Here is a 15,961-nt window from a genome sequence, read left to right as displayed (position 1 = left end):
GACTCTGTCTTGAAGAAATTTCATCCAATAATTACAAAGTTATTGCAATTTGCATAATTTTATTCGTGTATTTTCAGGTCTTTTCAGGTCCACTTTCAGGTCTTTAGTGTAACCCTACTATTGGCGGGAATTTGAGTTCACAACACGAATGGCTGTTCACGCATATTGTTTTAAAAGTTTCGTCTAGAAGGTAGGTTTTTTATTCTTTCTTTAAATTTATAAATAAAAATGGCATAGATTTGCTACGCAATATAAGATATAAATATCATGGTTTTTAAAAAAAATCAGTTATATATCGGAATGTCAATTTCAGTTTGGTGACTGACTCAGTGACTGCCGAAAACTTGTTGTAATCACTTTATAAAAATGCATTTGTGAAAAAAGATAAGAAGATAATATTCCATCATGTGCATGATGCTATATTGTATTTAGTCGCTGATCCAACCAAGGAATTGACTGAACTCTGGATTCTCGAATCGAGCAGGGACTTTCTATATACTAGTATAGAAAGTTCGAGTAGACCGGTATGCACGTGTGAATCAATTTTGAAATAACATGCCATTAAAAGAAAATTGTTTTGTATAATAGGGTTGATTTGAGTTTTATGCTATGAAATAGCAATTTTTGTAGTCATGGTAGTAGAAAGTGTCAGTTTATTATTGCAATGTCTTAAAAAACGATGACTGGGGAATAGAAATATGGTCAATACAGGGCTTTTCCCACTTGGCTGTAAAACACTTGCTAAAGTGGGGTATCAGTTTGGCTGTGCAAGATATACAAGTACCCAACCATTCCATTCCGTATTAGAGGACATTTCAGGCATTTCCTCTGCACTTCTTGTATTATTATAACTTCATCAAGGTGACATGAATAACAACTTATAGAGTACCATTTATTCATAGAACAAAAAAACAAATCGCTGAAGTCATGTTTACAAAATGTCAAAACAAGTCAAAGACCAAAAAATAACAAGGACAGTTAAGCATCTTTTATGGAGACAAAAACTATATTCCTAAAAAGTCTTTGGGGTTCTTCAAGCGAAATAATATCAAGCTAAACTAAATGAGATTATTATTAGAGTTAAATCTTGTCTGTTCTAGCCAAATTTCACAAATTTAAAGTTGTTTATAAAAAAAAAATACGTCATCAATGATGGTTAAATTCGTTTTTTGGATTTATCAGTTAGACCACATGGTTCTATTATTACAATAGGAAAACACCCGAGACGTTAAATCGCATGGTTCTTTTATTATAGGGAAACACCCGAGACGTCCCAAAAATATATAGGTGCTCCTATTAATGGAGGAACATTACACAGTTGTGAACACACACATGGCGACTCAGAAAACGATCGGAAATTCATTTGAAGATATCTAAACGTTTCGAAACGAAGTGAAAAATATTGTGCGCCACGTGGGCGCTTACATTTTTCACTGTATGCGCCATTTCTGGTCAAAATGCGCTATAGGCGCAGGGTGCATGTCCTTCCCGATCACTCAAAGCAGTATACCTTGGACTTTTGTACTAATATAATAATAGTTCAAGAGAATACACTGGTTTGTTGTTATATATTATATTAATATTACGGTTGCATGTATCATGTACATGTATTTATATAATACTAGAACACACCAGTGATATCGCGGGTCCGTGACTGAATTAAATTATATAACTATGCGCAAGCCTTATTTTAGTATTAGTACTGTCATCTGATAAAGTCATGCCGATTATAAGATAAACAATTTTCTCTGCTTTCAAATCTTTCTGTTTGAACCCGTCGAACTGGAACTTATCAATTATTGGTAATATTAATTATTTGGAAAACAAAAGGTCCTAGAATGGAGTATTCTTTAATCAACAGCATTGTCCTATATTAGTTATAAATAAAGTTGAATTCTTTGATTCGCTGTTTTACGTCATGCCCGCTAACAAATTGAAACTTATTTTTAGTCCAGATTTTTAGTATTCGTATTGTTATCTTAGAAAGTCTTACGGATTAATATACTACAATAGGTAACAATTTGACAATTAAGTAGTGTCAACCCTGTGATTATGACCCGTGTATATAGCATATTAATCCTGAATACACCGTTTGGTGGTGCGCCTGTCAGATGCGGAACGTACAAATAAGGTAATAGGTAACAGGTGATTATACTATTGGTATCGGTATCGGACTCGACCCGGAACTTCCTAATTATTGGCAATATTAATTACGTGGAAAACAAAAGGGCCTGGAGTGGTGTAATTTTTAATCTACACCTTTGTACTATATTAGTTGTATATAAAGTTGAATTCTTTGATTCGTCGTTTTTACGTGATGACGGCTGACAAAAAGGACCTCGTAATTTTAGTATTATAGAAAGGCAGGCCTGTGAATGGGTACGAAGTCTGTATGAATATTTTTTTTATAACTTACATGAGGCCGAGAAAAAAAAATCAGAGTTTCTGGTAACCCGACCGACCCTAATTTTTTTATTGGATCTTCAAAAATAAATTTTTAATAATGGTATCAACTGACCCTGTTTTTGACACAGGCTTCTGTTAATCGACATAATAATTTATCTAACTTGCTTCTCCTGGCACAAAAAGCCAGTAAAATATTTTATTAATGTCAAAAGGTATTCCAAATAGGTTAAAATCCAAGAAATTTGCACAGCAGGTGCTTCAAAAACATTGCAAATGGCCGACTTTTGGTATTTGAAACTAATAACGGACCCGGACTTTGAAAAACCATGATAATTTTTGGGATTTCGTTCACAATTTAAAAAAAAATGTAAAAAAAAAATAAAGAATTCCGACCTACCGACCCTGTTTTCAAAATGATGTTACCGGAAACACAGATTATTTTTTTTTAAGGCCTAATTGTTAAAAAAAACCCCAGAAATACCGTAATGTTTCTGATTTTGGTTCTGTTGTTAGAGATTTTACTTGGGATGTTATTTAAGTTATGACGTCATGTTCAATGTTAACAAAGAAACACAGAGCATCAGGTAACGTTAATTCAGTATAATCAAAGACAAAGAATGATTAAAAAGGAAATATTGGTATTGTGTTCCTTGAGTTCCTATATTTTACTAGACTACTAAACGTCCTACAACAACCAAACCTGAAGAAGTAAGTAGATTTCTGCGTTCTGTACAAATGCAGGAATTTAAAAAAGCAACAAAATTTTTTATGCATGATGGAAATTTAGGCGATAGAAAGACAATGGAGGGACCTCAAGGTCATTCTTTGTAAAAATATATGCCCTGGGGGTTACTTTTCACAGTATTAAGGGGAGATAATTAATCCAAATGACTTCATAAGGGGTGAACAAAAAGACTAAAAATTGTTTTATTCTGTCAGGTTTTAGGTAACTGTAGGTTATACTTTGTGTATAATTTATTAAGAAAAGGAGATAATCAATTTAAATGACTTCATAGGGGTGAACAATAAAGATGCGTTTAATACTGTCAGGTTTGAGGTAATGGTAGGTAATATATACTTTATGTATCATGTATTAAGGGGAGATAATCAATCGAAATGACTTCATAGGTGAACAATAAAGATTTGTTTTTATACTGTCAGGTTTGAGGTAACAGTAGGTTATACTTTGTGTATAATGTATTAAGGGGAGATAATTAATCCAAATGACTTCATAGGGGGTGAACAATAAAGATTTGTTTTATACTGTCAGGTTTGAGGTAATGGTAGGTTATACTTATATATTTGTGCATAATGTATTAAGGGGAGATAATCAATCCAAATGACTTCATAGGGGGTGAACGAGAAAATTATTTGATGCTGTCAGGTTTGAGGTAACAGAGTAGTCTCATAGTGGGAATATTATTTCTGTAGTTTCAGTAGGAGGTTGTGTTATCTTTTGTTTGTGTAACTGTTGAGGTATCCTGATATAGCAAATCTCAATTAAAGTCAGCATGGCAATTTGATAGCTAGCCAACATAAATGAGTAAATAGGACCAAATAACTGCTCCAAAACAAACTGCAAACAAGGCAAATATAAGGGGTTTCTGTGTGTAAACCAAAACATAGTCTCAGAAAATCATACTGGCTTAAAGCAGAAAGACAGTTAGAATAAATAATAATATTTATTAAAAAATCATTTAATTTTGGCCCTTGAGATCACTCAGCATACAAACGGAATTTTGAGTTCCTGCCTGAGCAAGTCAGCTTGCAACCTTCAGTGTAAGGAAGAACCTGCCTGCCTGACAATGCGCCAGCCGGGGAATGTGAAGCGAGGGTTCTCCTCTTAGGTGATGAGACTAGGCGTCTCATCGGCAGCCAGGTAGTGCAAGGGTCTGCCTGGGGGATAGCCCATGTACTAGTGAAGTAGCAGGGGTCTATCAAACTGGCACTGGAATAAATTTGATAAAATTTGTCCCGGAAATGCTTGGGGATGAATGAAATTTTAGAAATGACCAGTGATAAAATTCCATTAAGGTCCAAAAACTCAGATGGAAACAGATGAGTGCCCCGAAGGATTTAGGAGTTTGGATTTATTCACCTTCAATAAAGTCATGAGAAAAAAAAATAATAATGAAAATAATGTTACATACTGATTCATAATAATGTTACTAAATGTATTACTAATGATATTTAGTATTTAAAGATTAGAAGTTAATGTTAAAATTTCTTAGCAAACCTGCATACTTGTTGGGAAATCAAGCATGAGAATTTTAAATGACTAACCAGGGGGGCGAAAAATATAAATAGTTTAATACTGTCAGGTTTGAGATAATGGTAGGTTATACTTAGTGTATAATGTATCAAGGGGAGATAATCAATCTAAATGACTTCATAGGGGCTGAACAAAAAGATTGTTTTATACTGTCGAGTTTGAGGTAACGGAAGGTTATACTTTGTGTATAATGTATGAAGGGGAGATAATCAATCCAAATGACTTAACAGGAGGTAAACAATGAAGATAGTTTTATACTCTCAGGTTTGATATAATGGTAGATTATACTTAACTCGAATAATTCAAGCCCTTTCCGTGTCCGATTTTCTCCCACACGAGGGCTTGAACTCCTTATGATCATTGGCTGCGTCGCCTGCTCTCTGTGAGAGAGAGTCAATCAGCGGCAATCAAGATAATGAGTCTGCGCAACTCTCTTGTAATTGTCTTACCGAACATGTGTGTTCAATTAACACAAATCCGATAATAATTAATTAACATCAATTAACATCAGTTTACATCATTTAACATCAATTAACATCCGGAACTCCTCCTTCTTTAGCTGCCAATTTAAATCAAAATTCCCATATTGCAAAACGGTGTGAAAATTCCGGTTGACGGTCTTGATCGAGGAAGACGTTCAGGCGTTAATGTAGCCTTCGTAGATCAGCGGAATAAAACGACTGAATTATTTGGGTTAGATTATACTTTGTTTATAATGTATTAAGGGGAGAATCCAAATAACTTCATAGAGGGTGAACAAAAAGATTGTTTTATTCTGTAATGTTTGAGGTAATGGTAGGTTATACTTTGTGTATAATGTATTAAGGGGAGATAATCAATCGAAATGACTTAAAAGGGGTGAACAGTAAAGATTTGTTTTATACTGTTATGTTTGAGGTAACCATAGGTTATAATTTGTGTATAATGTATTAAGGGGAGATAATCAATCGAAATGACTTCATAGGTGGTGAACAATAAAGATTTATTTGATACTGTCAGGTTTGAGGTAATAGTAGGTAATATATACTTTGTGTATAATGTATTAAGGGAGATAATTAATCCAAATGACTTCACATGGGGTGAACAATAAAGATTTGTTTGATACTGTCAGGTTTGAGGTAACGGTAGGTTATACTTTGTGTATAATGTATAAAGGGGAGATAATCAATCCAATTGACTTCTTAGGGGGTGAACAAAAAGATTTGTTTTATACTGTAATGTTTGAGGTTATGGTAGGTTATACTTTGTATATAATGTATAAAGGGGATATAATAAATCTATATGACTTCATAGGTGGTGTACGATAAAGATTTGATTTATACTGTCAGGTACTGTCAGGTTTGAGGTAACAGTAGGTTATATATACTTTGTGTATAATGTATTAAGGGGAGATAATCAATTCAAATGACTTGATAGGGGTGAACTAAAAAATTGTATTATGCTGTTAGGTTTGAGGTAACGGAAGGTTATACTTTGTGTATTATGTATCAAGGGGAGATAATCAGTCAAAATGACTTCATAGGTGGTGAACAAGAAAGATATGTTTGATGCTGTCAGGTTTGAGGTAATGGTAGGTTATACTTTGTGTATAATGTATTAAGGGGAGATAATCAATCCAATTGACTTCTTAGGGGGTGAACAAAAAGATTTGTTTTATACTGTAATGTTTGAGGTTATGGTAGGTTATACTTTGTATATAATGTATTAAGGGGAGATAATCAATTCAAATGACTTGATAGGGGTGAACTAAAAAATTGTATTATGCTGTTAGGTTTGAGGTAACGGAAGGTTATACTTTGTGTATTATATATGAAAGCGAGATAATCAGTCGAAATGACTTCTTCGATGGTCAACAATAAAGATATGTTTGATGCTGTCAGGTTTGAGGTAATGATAGGTTATACTTTGTGTATAATGTATTAAGGGGAGATAATCAATCCAATTGACTTCTTGGGGGGTGAATAAAAAGATTTGTTTTATACTGTAATGTGTGAGGTTATGGTAGGTTATACTTTGAATATAATGTATTAAGGGGAGATAATCAATCTATATGACTTCATACTTTTCATAGGTGGTCTACGATAAAGATTTGATTTATACTGTCAGGTTTGAGGTAACAGTAGGCTATATATACTTTGTTTATAATGTATTAAGGGGAGATGATTAATCCAAATGACTTCATAGGTGGTGAACAATAAAGATTTGTTTTATACTGTCAGCTTGGAGGTAACAGTAGGTTACATATACTTTGTGTATTATATATTAAGGGGAGATAATCAATTCAAATGACTTGATAGGGGTGAACTAAAAAATTGTATTATGCTGTTAGGTTTGAGGTAACGGAAGGTTATACTTTGTGTATTATGTATGAAAGGGAGATAATCAGTCGAAATGACTTCTTTGATGGTCAACAATAAAGATATGTTTGATGCTGTCAGGTTTGAGGTAATGGTAGGTTATACTTTGTGTATAATGTATTAAGGGGAGATAATCAATCCAATTGACTTCTTAGGGGGTGAACAAAAAGATTTGTTTTCTACTGTAATGTTTGAGGTTATTGTAGGTTATACTTTGTATATAATGTATTAAGGGGAGATAATCAATCTATGACTTCATAGGTGGTTTACGATAAAGATTTGATTTATACTGTCAGGTTTGAGGTAACAGTAGGTTATATATACTTTTTGTATAATGTATTTAGGGGAGATAATCAATTCAAATTACTTGATAGGGGTGAACTAAAAAATTGTATGATGCTGTTAAGTTTGAGGTAACGAAAGGTTATACTTTGTGTATTATGTATAAAGGGGAGATAATCAGTCGAAATGACTTCATAGGTGGTGAACAATAAAAAATTGTTTTATACTGCCAGGTTTGAGGTAACAGTAGGCTATACTTTGTTTATAATGTATTAAGGGGAGATAATTAATCCAAATGACTTCATAGGTGGTGAACAATAAAGATTTGTTTTATACTGTCAGCTTGTAGGTAACAGTAGGTAACATATACTTTGTATTATGTATTAAGGGGAGATAATCAATTCAAATGACTTTATAGGGGGTGAACTAAAAAATTGTATTATGCTATAAGGATTTAGGTAACGGAAGGTTATACTTAGTGTATTATGTATGAAAGGGAGATAATCAGTCGAAATGACTTCATAGGTGGTGAACAATAAAAATTTGTTTTATACTGCCAGGTTTAAGGTAACAGTAGGTTATACTTTATTTATAATGTATTAAGGGGAGATAATCAATCCAATTGACTTCTTAGGGGGTGAACAAAAAGATTTGTTTTATACTGTAATGTTTGAGGTAATGGTAGGTTATACTTTGTGTATAATGTATTAAGGGGAGATAATCAATCTATATGACTTCATACTTTTCATAGGTGGTGAACAATAAAAATTTGTTTTATACTGCCAGGTTTGAGGTAACAGTAGGTTACATATACTTTGTGTATTAAGTATTAAGGGGAGATAATCAATTCAAATGACTTTATAGGGGTGAACTAAAAAATTGTATTATGCTGTTAGGTTTGAGGTAACGGAAGGTTATACTTTGTGTATTATGTATGAAAGGGAGATAATCAGTCGAAATGACTTCTTTGATGGTCAACAATAAAGATATGTTTGATGCTGTCAGGTTTGAGGTAATAGTAGGTAGGTTATACTTTGTGTATAATGTATTAAGGGAGATAATTAATCCAAATGACTTCACATGGGGTGAACAATAAAGATTTGTTTGATACTGTCAGGTTTGAGGTAACGGTAGGTTATACTTTGTGTATAATGTATTAAGGGGAGATAATAAATCCAATTGACTTCTTAGGGGGTGAACAAAAAGATTTGTTTGATACTGTAATGTTTGAGGTTATGGTAGGTTATACTTTGTATATAATGTATTAAGGGGAGATAATCAATCTATATGACTTCATAGGTGGTGTACAATAAAAATTTGTTTTATACTGCCAGGTTTGAGGTAACAGTAGGTTACATATACTTTGTGTATTAAGTATTAAGGGGAGATAATCAATTCAAATGACTTTATAGGGGTGAACTAAAAAATTGTATTATGCTGTTAGGTTTGAGGTAATGGAAGGTTATACTTTGTGTATTATATATGAAAGGGAGATAATCAGTCGAAATGACTTCTTCGATGGTCAACAATAAAGATATGTTTGATGCTGTCAGGTTTGAGGTGATGGTAGGTTATACTTTGCATACCTGTCAACCTCTGAAAATGAAAAGTCAGGTCATGACCTGCATTGAGAAAAAAAATCTCAGGTCATACGACATTTTGCGGGCTCAATTGAAGAACAAAAATATGTTTACATATAATTTATATAGTCAATATGTATATGAAACAGTTAGAACATGTATACAAGTTTATTTCAGACTATTGTTATATTCCATAATAGCAGACTTGGCATTCTTTAAAAGAACTGCACTTGGTTTCAGTTCATAGCAATGCAAATGTGTATTCATTTTACAAGAAAGAAGAGCACACAGTGTATCCTTATTAAGATCAGCCCTAAACTCTGTAGCTATTTTCTTTACTAAAGAAAATGCCCTCTCACTGTCTGCGTTGCTGTTTGGCAAAACCAGTAATGTTTTAGCAAGTTTTGACAAAACAAAAAATCTTGGCTTGTTTTCAACTACCACTTTGTTATTTTCAACTGAAAGGGCCCTCTTTACTATTTGGGTGGTTTTAGTTTTTCCACAGGAATAACCTGAAGCTATTTCACTGTCAGAGAACATTAATTTACACAATTTTGTGAAATGGTCAGTTACTGCAAAGGAAAGGTTATGCTCAGCCACAAAGTACGAAAATAAAGTTTCTGCATTAGTTACTTTATCAGCCAAAACACTTTTGGTCTTTGTGAAGAAAGATGCCATGCCCTTAGATTCTGCCTGAGATTTTTCCAACTTTGAATGAGTCATTGTTTTAGAATGTCTGACAAGATCATTTCTTGCCCCTGCGCTAACATTGATATGTGAATTACAAAGTGTGCAATAAGCATCATTCTGGCTCCTTTCACTTGGTTTAACCCATTTAAATTCCGATTCCCAACATTTACTGTATGAACATGAATACTTTTTCCTTTTACTTGGTGTGGAACAAGCTGGCCCAGACAGGGACCGCTTTCTTTCCGACATAATTTTGAAATGACAAACTATTTTTTAATTTAATTAACTGAATAATACTCACTAAAAAACTAATCTTACCTTGAAAATATCGTTACGTAGCTCAGGTAAACAGTCCTACATTTTGACTTTTGGTTACATTGAAAAAGACCGATAAAACCGAAGGTCGTATTACTTCTAAATACCGGAAACAATTCCGGTCAGAAATCCGGGTGAAACGGGTAACGTTAGAAATTCCCGGGACCTGCCGGGTAAAGAAAAACTCCCGGGTGAGAGGTGAAAATAACGGGTGTCACCCGCAAAAAACGGGTGAGTTGACAGGTATGACTTTGTGTATAATGTATTAAGGGGAGATAATCAATCCAATTGACTTCTTAGGGGTGAACAAAAAGATTTGTTTTATACTGTAATGTTTGAGGTTATGGTAGGTTATACTTTGTATATAATGTATTAAGGGGAGATAATCTATATGACTTCATTGGTGGTGTACGATAAAAATTTGTTTTATACTGCTAGGTTTGAGGTAACAGTAGGTTATATATACTTTGTGTATTAAGTATTAAGGGGAGATAATCAATTCAAATGACTTGATAGGGGTGAACTAAAAAATTGTATTATGCTGTTAGGTTTGAGGTAACGGAAGGTTATACTTTGTGTATTATGTATGAAAGGGAGATAATCAGTCGAAATGACTTCTTCGATGGTCAACAATAAAGATATGTTTGATGCTGTCAGGTTTGAGGTAATGGTAGGTTATACTTTGTGTATAATGTATTAAGGGGAGATAATCAATCCAATTGACTTCTTAGGGGGTGAACAAAAAGATTTGTTTTATACTGTAATGTTTGAGGTTATAGTAGGTTATACTTTGTATTTAATGTATTAAGGGGAGATAATCAATCTATATGACTTCATACTTTTCATAGGTGGTGTACGATAAACATTTGATTTATACTGTTAGGTTTGAGGTAACAGTAGGTTACATATACTTTGTGTATAATGTATTAAGGGGAGATAATCAATTCAAATGACTTTATAGGGGTGAACTAAAAAATTGTATTATGCTGTTAGGTTTGAGGTAACGGAAGGTTATACTTTGTGTATTATGTATAAAGGGGAGATAATCGGTCGAAATGACTTCATAGGTGGTGAACAATAAAAATTTGTTTTATACTGTCAGGTTTGAGGTAACTGTAGGTTACATATACTTTGTGTATTATGTATTAAGGGGAGATAATCAATTCAAGTGACTTTATAGGGGTGAACTAAAAAATTGTATTATGCTGTTAGGTTTGAGGTAACGGAAGGTTATACTTTGTGTATTATGTATAAAGGGGAGATAATCAGTCGAAATGACTTCATAGGTGAACAATAAAAATTTGTTTTATACTGTCAGGTTTGAGGTAACAGTAGGTTACATATACTTTGTGTATTATGTATTAAGGGGAGATAATCAATTCAAATGACTATAGGGGTGAACTAAAAATTGTATTATGCTGTTAGGTTTGAGGTAACGGAAGGTTATACTTTGTGTATTATGTATGAAAAGGAGATAATCAGTCGAAATGACTTCTTCGATGGTCAACAATAAAGATATGTTTGATGTTGTCAGGTTTGAGGTAATGGTAGGTTATACTTTGTGTATAATGTATTAAGGGGAGATAATCAATCCAATTGACTTCTTAGGGGGTGAACAAAAAGATTTGTTTTATACTGTAATGTTTGAGGTTATGGTAGGTTATACTTTGTATATAATGTATTAAACCCCAAGGGTGACTGGGGTATAGAAATATGGTCACTTGGTCTTCTCCCGACCGGCAGTAAAACTCTTGCCGAAGTGGGGCGTCCGTTTGGCTGTGCGGGATGTATCAAGTTCGCAGTCACGTCCGTCAGAAGGGGACGTTAAATCCGATGACTCGTGTAAAGAGAGTGCTACGCTCTTTGCACGTTAAGAACCCTTGCAACAACTCTTTGAGGGGTCCGTAGGTGGCCTGTTGCAAGGCAAAATTTCTGTCCCTATCCAATATACCCTCATTTTGTAGTGGCAGTCCAAATTTCCCAGACCATCATCCTAGATGGCCTCTATTACAACAACCTACCTATTGTATTTATTATACCCCACGCAACGGGTTGCGGAGGGTATAATGTTTTTGACCCGTCCGTCCGTCCGTCAGTCCGTCCGTCAGTCCTGTTTCTTGTTATCGCAACTCCTCTCAAACCACACAAAAGAATTTCACGAAACCTTTTCAGATAATAAGGACATACTATGTAGTTGTGCATATCGACGGGAAATTGCGATTCAATTTTTTTTCTAGAAGTTACGCCCCTTTGAACTTATTTACTTTGATGTACTACTGCAACAGTTTGTCATCGCAACTCCTCTCAAACCACACAACAGAATTTCACGAAACCTTTTCAGATAATAAGGACATACTATGTAGTTGTGCATATCGACGGGAAATTGCGATTCAATTTTTTTTCTAGGAGTTAGGCCCCTTTGAACTTATTTACTTTAATGTACTACTGCAACAGTTTGTCATCGCAACTCCTCTCAAACCACACAACAGAATTTCACGAAACCTTTTCAGATAATAAGGACATACTATGTAGTTGTGCATATCGACGGGAAATTGCGATTCAATTTTTTTTCTAGGAGTTACGCCCCTTTGAACTTATTTACTTTAATGTACTACTGCAACAGTTTGTCATCGCAACTCCTCTCAAACCACACAACAGAATTTCACGAAACCTTTTCAGATAATAAGGACATACTATGTAGTTGTGCATATCGACGGGAAATTGCGATTCAATTTTTTTTTCTAGGAGTTACGCCCCTTTGAACTTAATTACTTTAATGTACTACTGCAACAGTTTGTCATCGCAACTCCTCTCAAACCACACAACAGAATTTCACGAACCCTTTTCAGATAATAAGGACATACTATGTAGATGTGCATATCAACAGGAAATTACGATTCAATTTTTTTTGTAGGAGTTATGCCCCTTTGAACTTATTTGCTTCAATGTACTTCTGCAACAGTTTGTCATCTCAACTCCTCTGAAAACACACAACAGAATTTCATGAAATTTTGTAGATAATAAGGACATACTATGTAGATGTGTATATTGACAGGAAATTATTATTCAGTATTTTTTCTTATACATTTTTTTTTTCTTATACTTATTTAATTTCTCCAATGACAATGTGGGGACGTGGGGTATGTGAGGGTGCTCACTAAGGTTCTTTAATTGTGAACTTGTTCTTGTCCTGAATATGCATGAAATATTTGCCACTGGATGTTAAGCAACCAACAATCAATCATTATAATGTATTAAGGGGAGATAATCTATATGACTTCATAGGTGGTGTACGATAAAGATTTGATTTATACTGTCAGGTTTGAGGTAACAGTAGGTTATATATACTTTGTGTATTAAGTATTAAGGGGAGATAATCAATTCAAATGACTTTATAGGGGTGAACTAAAAAATTGTATTATGCTGTAAGGTTTGAGGTAACAGAAGGTTATACTTTGTGTATTATGTATGAAAGGGGAGATAATCAGTGGAAATGACTTAATAGGTGGTGAACAATAAAAATTTGTTTTATACTGCCAGGTTTGAGGTAACAGTAGGTTATATATACTTTGTGTATTAAGTATTAAGGGGAGATAATCAATTCAAATGACTTTATAGGGGTGAACTAAAAAATTGTATTCATACCTGCCAAGTTTTGAAAGTGCCCATGGGGGTTTTAGTGCGCGACAACAATTTCAAAGGTTACAATTCTTTGCGACGACTATTTTGCGTGTGCTGTTTTGTGGTCTAGAAAAGTGTCATATTTGTAATATGAGCTTACATGCCTTTTCTAAAGTTTATTTGCAAGATTTTAGTTATTATATATATATATATATCAGTAGAAAAGATGAACATGTAAAAAAATGTAGCTGCAAGACCAGGAATTAATTTCATGTGTAAGGATATTAAATAATTGTTGATTTTTCCAATTTAAAATTATGCACAAAGAAAGACCTTTATCAGGTTGGGAACAACACCTAGGGGTATCCCCTCAATTTAATGACATTAAAAACCACTTTTAAAGTAAAAATGAACACATATTCTGATATTCATATTATTTGAAGAAACTTTTCCCAAAGAATTATACATCTTATGATCTATCTGGTATAATAAGGTCAACACATGTCCAAGAATTTTGGTACATGTTCTCGGCCTAATGTATCATGTATATCTTCTTTATTTTTCAAAATAATTGGACCCTACATTTAGAAAAGTGGTTCTAAATATAATGTCAGAATTTCCCATTTTTAAGTTAAATAAAAATCTACATTTTTCATGTTTATTTTTCACAGAAGTAAAATGCCCCCTTGACTAAGGGAAGTCCCTCATTTAAGGGATTCCTCATGTGGGTTTTTTTGTTTTGTCCATGTGAAAAATAAAGAATAGTACATTAAATGATTTGGTATTTTAATTAAATACATATCATTTGTTACAGCAAGAGTACTAGTAATATCAATAAATTAGTGAATAAACTACTATTTATTATCTTTATGGTAGTACTGCATCATTGAAGTTTGTCAATCAGCCATGCTTTTATTCTTATTCTGTGTAAGAACCTCCTTGCAAGTGAAAAACCATTTGCCATGTTCACGATTTTAAAAAACAGAGGAAATCAACACAAGTTCAAAATCTAGGATGTTAGAATTATCTTGAAAGAAAACGTTTTTGATTGGCTGATTGATTTGATCATGAGAAACATAGAATTTGATTGGCTGAACACGAATGTCTTCCTTGGACACAGTTCAAAATCGGGAACCATCATATTTTTCGTGTAGATTTTCACAAAATCGTGTTTTAGAGGGTTTTTCACGATCACGATCGTGCAATCGTGACAAAGGGTCAAAATCGTGTAATACACGCCTAAATCGTGAAAGTTGGCAGGTATGTGTATTATGCTGTTAGGTTTGAGGTAACTGAAGGTTATACTTTGTGTATTATGTATGAAAGTGGAGATAATCAGTGGAAATGACTTCATAGGTGGTGAACAATAAAAATTTGTTTTATACTGCCAGGTTTGAGGTAACAGTAGGTTATATATACTTTGTGTATTAAGTATTAAGGGGAGATAATCAATTCAAATGACTTTATAGGGGTGAACTAAAAAATTGTATTATGCTGTTAGGTTTGAGTTTATGGTAGGTTATACTTTGTATATAATGTATTAAGGGGAGATAATCAATCTATATGACTTCATACTTTTCATAGGTGGTGTACCATAAAGATTTGATTTATACTGTCAGGTTTGAGGTAACAGTAGGTTATATATACTTTGTGTATAATGTATTAAGGGGAGATAATCAATTCAAATGACTTTATAGGGGTGAACTGAAAAATTGTATTATGCTGTTAGGTTTGAGGTAATGGAAGGTTATACTTTGTGTATTATGTATAAAGGGGAGATAATCAGTCGAAATGACTTCATAGGTGGTGAACAATAAAAATTTGTTTTATACTGTCAGGTTTGAGGTAACAGTAGGTTACATATACTTTGTGTATTATGTATTAAAGGGAGATAATCAATTCAAATGACTTGATAGGGGTGAACTAAAAAATTGTATTATGCTGTTAGGTTTGAGGTAACGGAAGGTTATACTTTGTGTATTATGTATGAAAGGGAGATAATCAGTCGAAATGACTTCTTCGATGGTCAATAATAAAGATATGTTTGATGCTTTCAGGTTTGAGGTAATGGTAGGTTATACTTTGTGTATAATGTATTAAGGGGAGATAATCAATCTATATGACTTCATACTTTTCATAGGTGGTGAACAATAAAAATTTGTTTATACTGCCAGGTTTGAGGTAACAGTAGGTTACATATACTTTGTGTATTAAGTATTAAGGGGAGATAATCAATTCAAATGACTTGATAGGGGTGAACTAAAAAATTGTATTATGCTGTTAGGTTTGAGGTAACGGAAGGTTATACTTTGTGTATTATGTATGAAAGGGGAGATAATCAGTGGAAATGACTTCATAGGTGGTGAACAATAAAAATTTGTTTTATACTGCCAGGTTTGAGGTAACAGTAGGTTATATTTACTTTGTGTATAATGTAT

General features: G+C 33.5%; 1 protein-coding gene across 1 annotated transcript in view; it reads left to right on the top strand.

Moving 5' to 3' along the window:
- Positions 1 to 15,961, top strand: part of LOC143072380 (uncharacterized) — a 230,978-nt gene that overhangs the window by 107,635 nt on the left and 107,382 nt on the right. The gene's annotated exons all lie outside the window — the stretch shown is intronic.

The sequence above is a fragment of the Mytilus galloprovincialis genome, chromosome 4, assembly GCF_965363235.1.
Source record: "Mytilus galloprovincialis chromosome 4, xbMytGall1.hap1.1, whole genome shotgun sequence".
Lineage (NCBI taxonomy): Eukaryota > Metazoa > Mollusca > Bivalvia > Mytilida > Mytilidae > Mytilus > Mytilus galloprovincialis.
The sequence above is the reverse complement of the archived record's forward strand: the minus strand, read 5'-3'. Positions and strand labels throughout refer to the sequence as shown.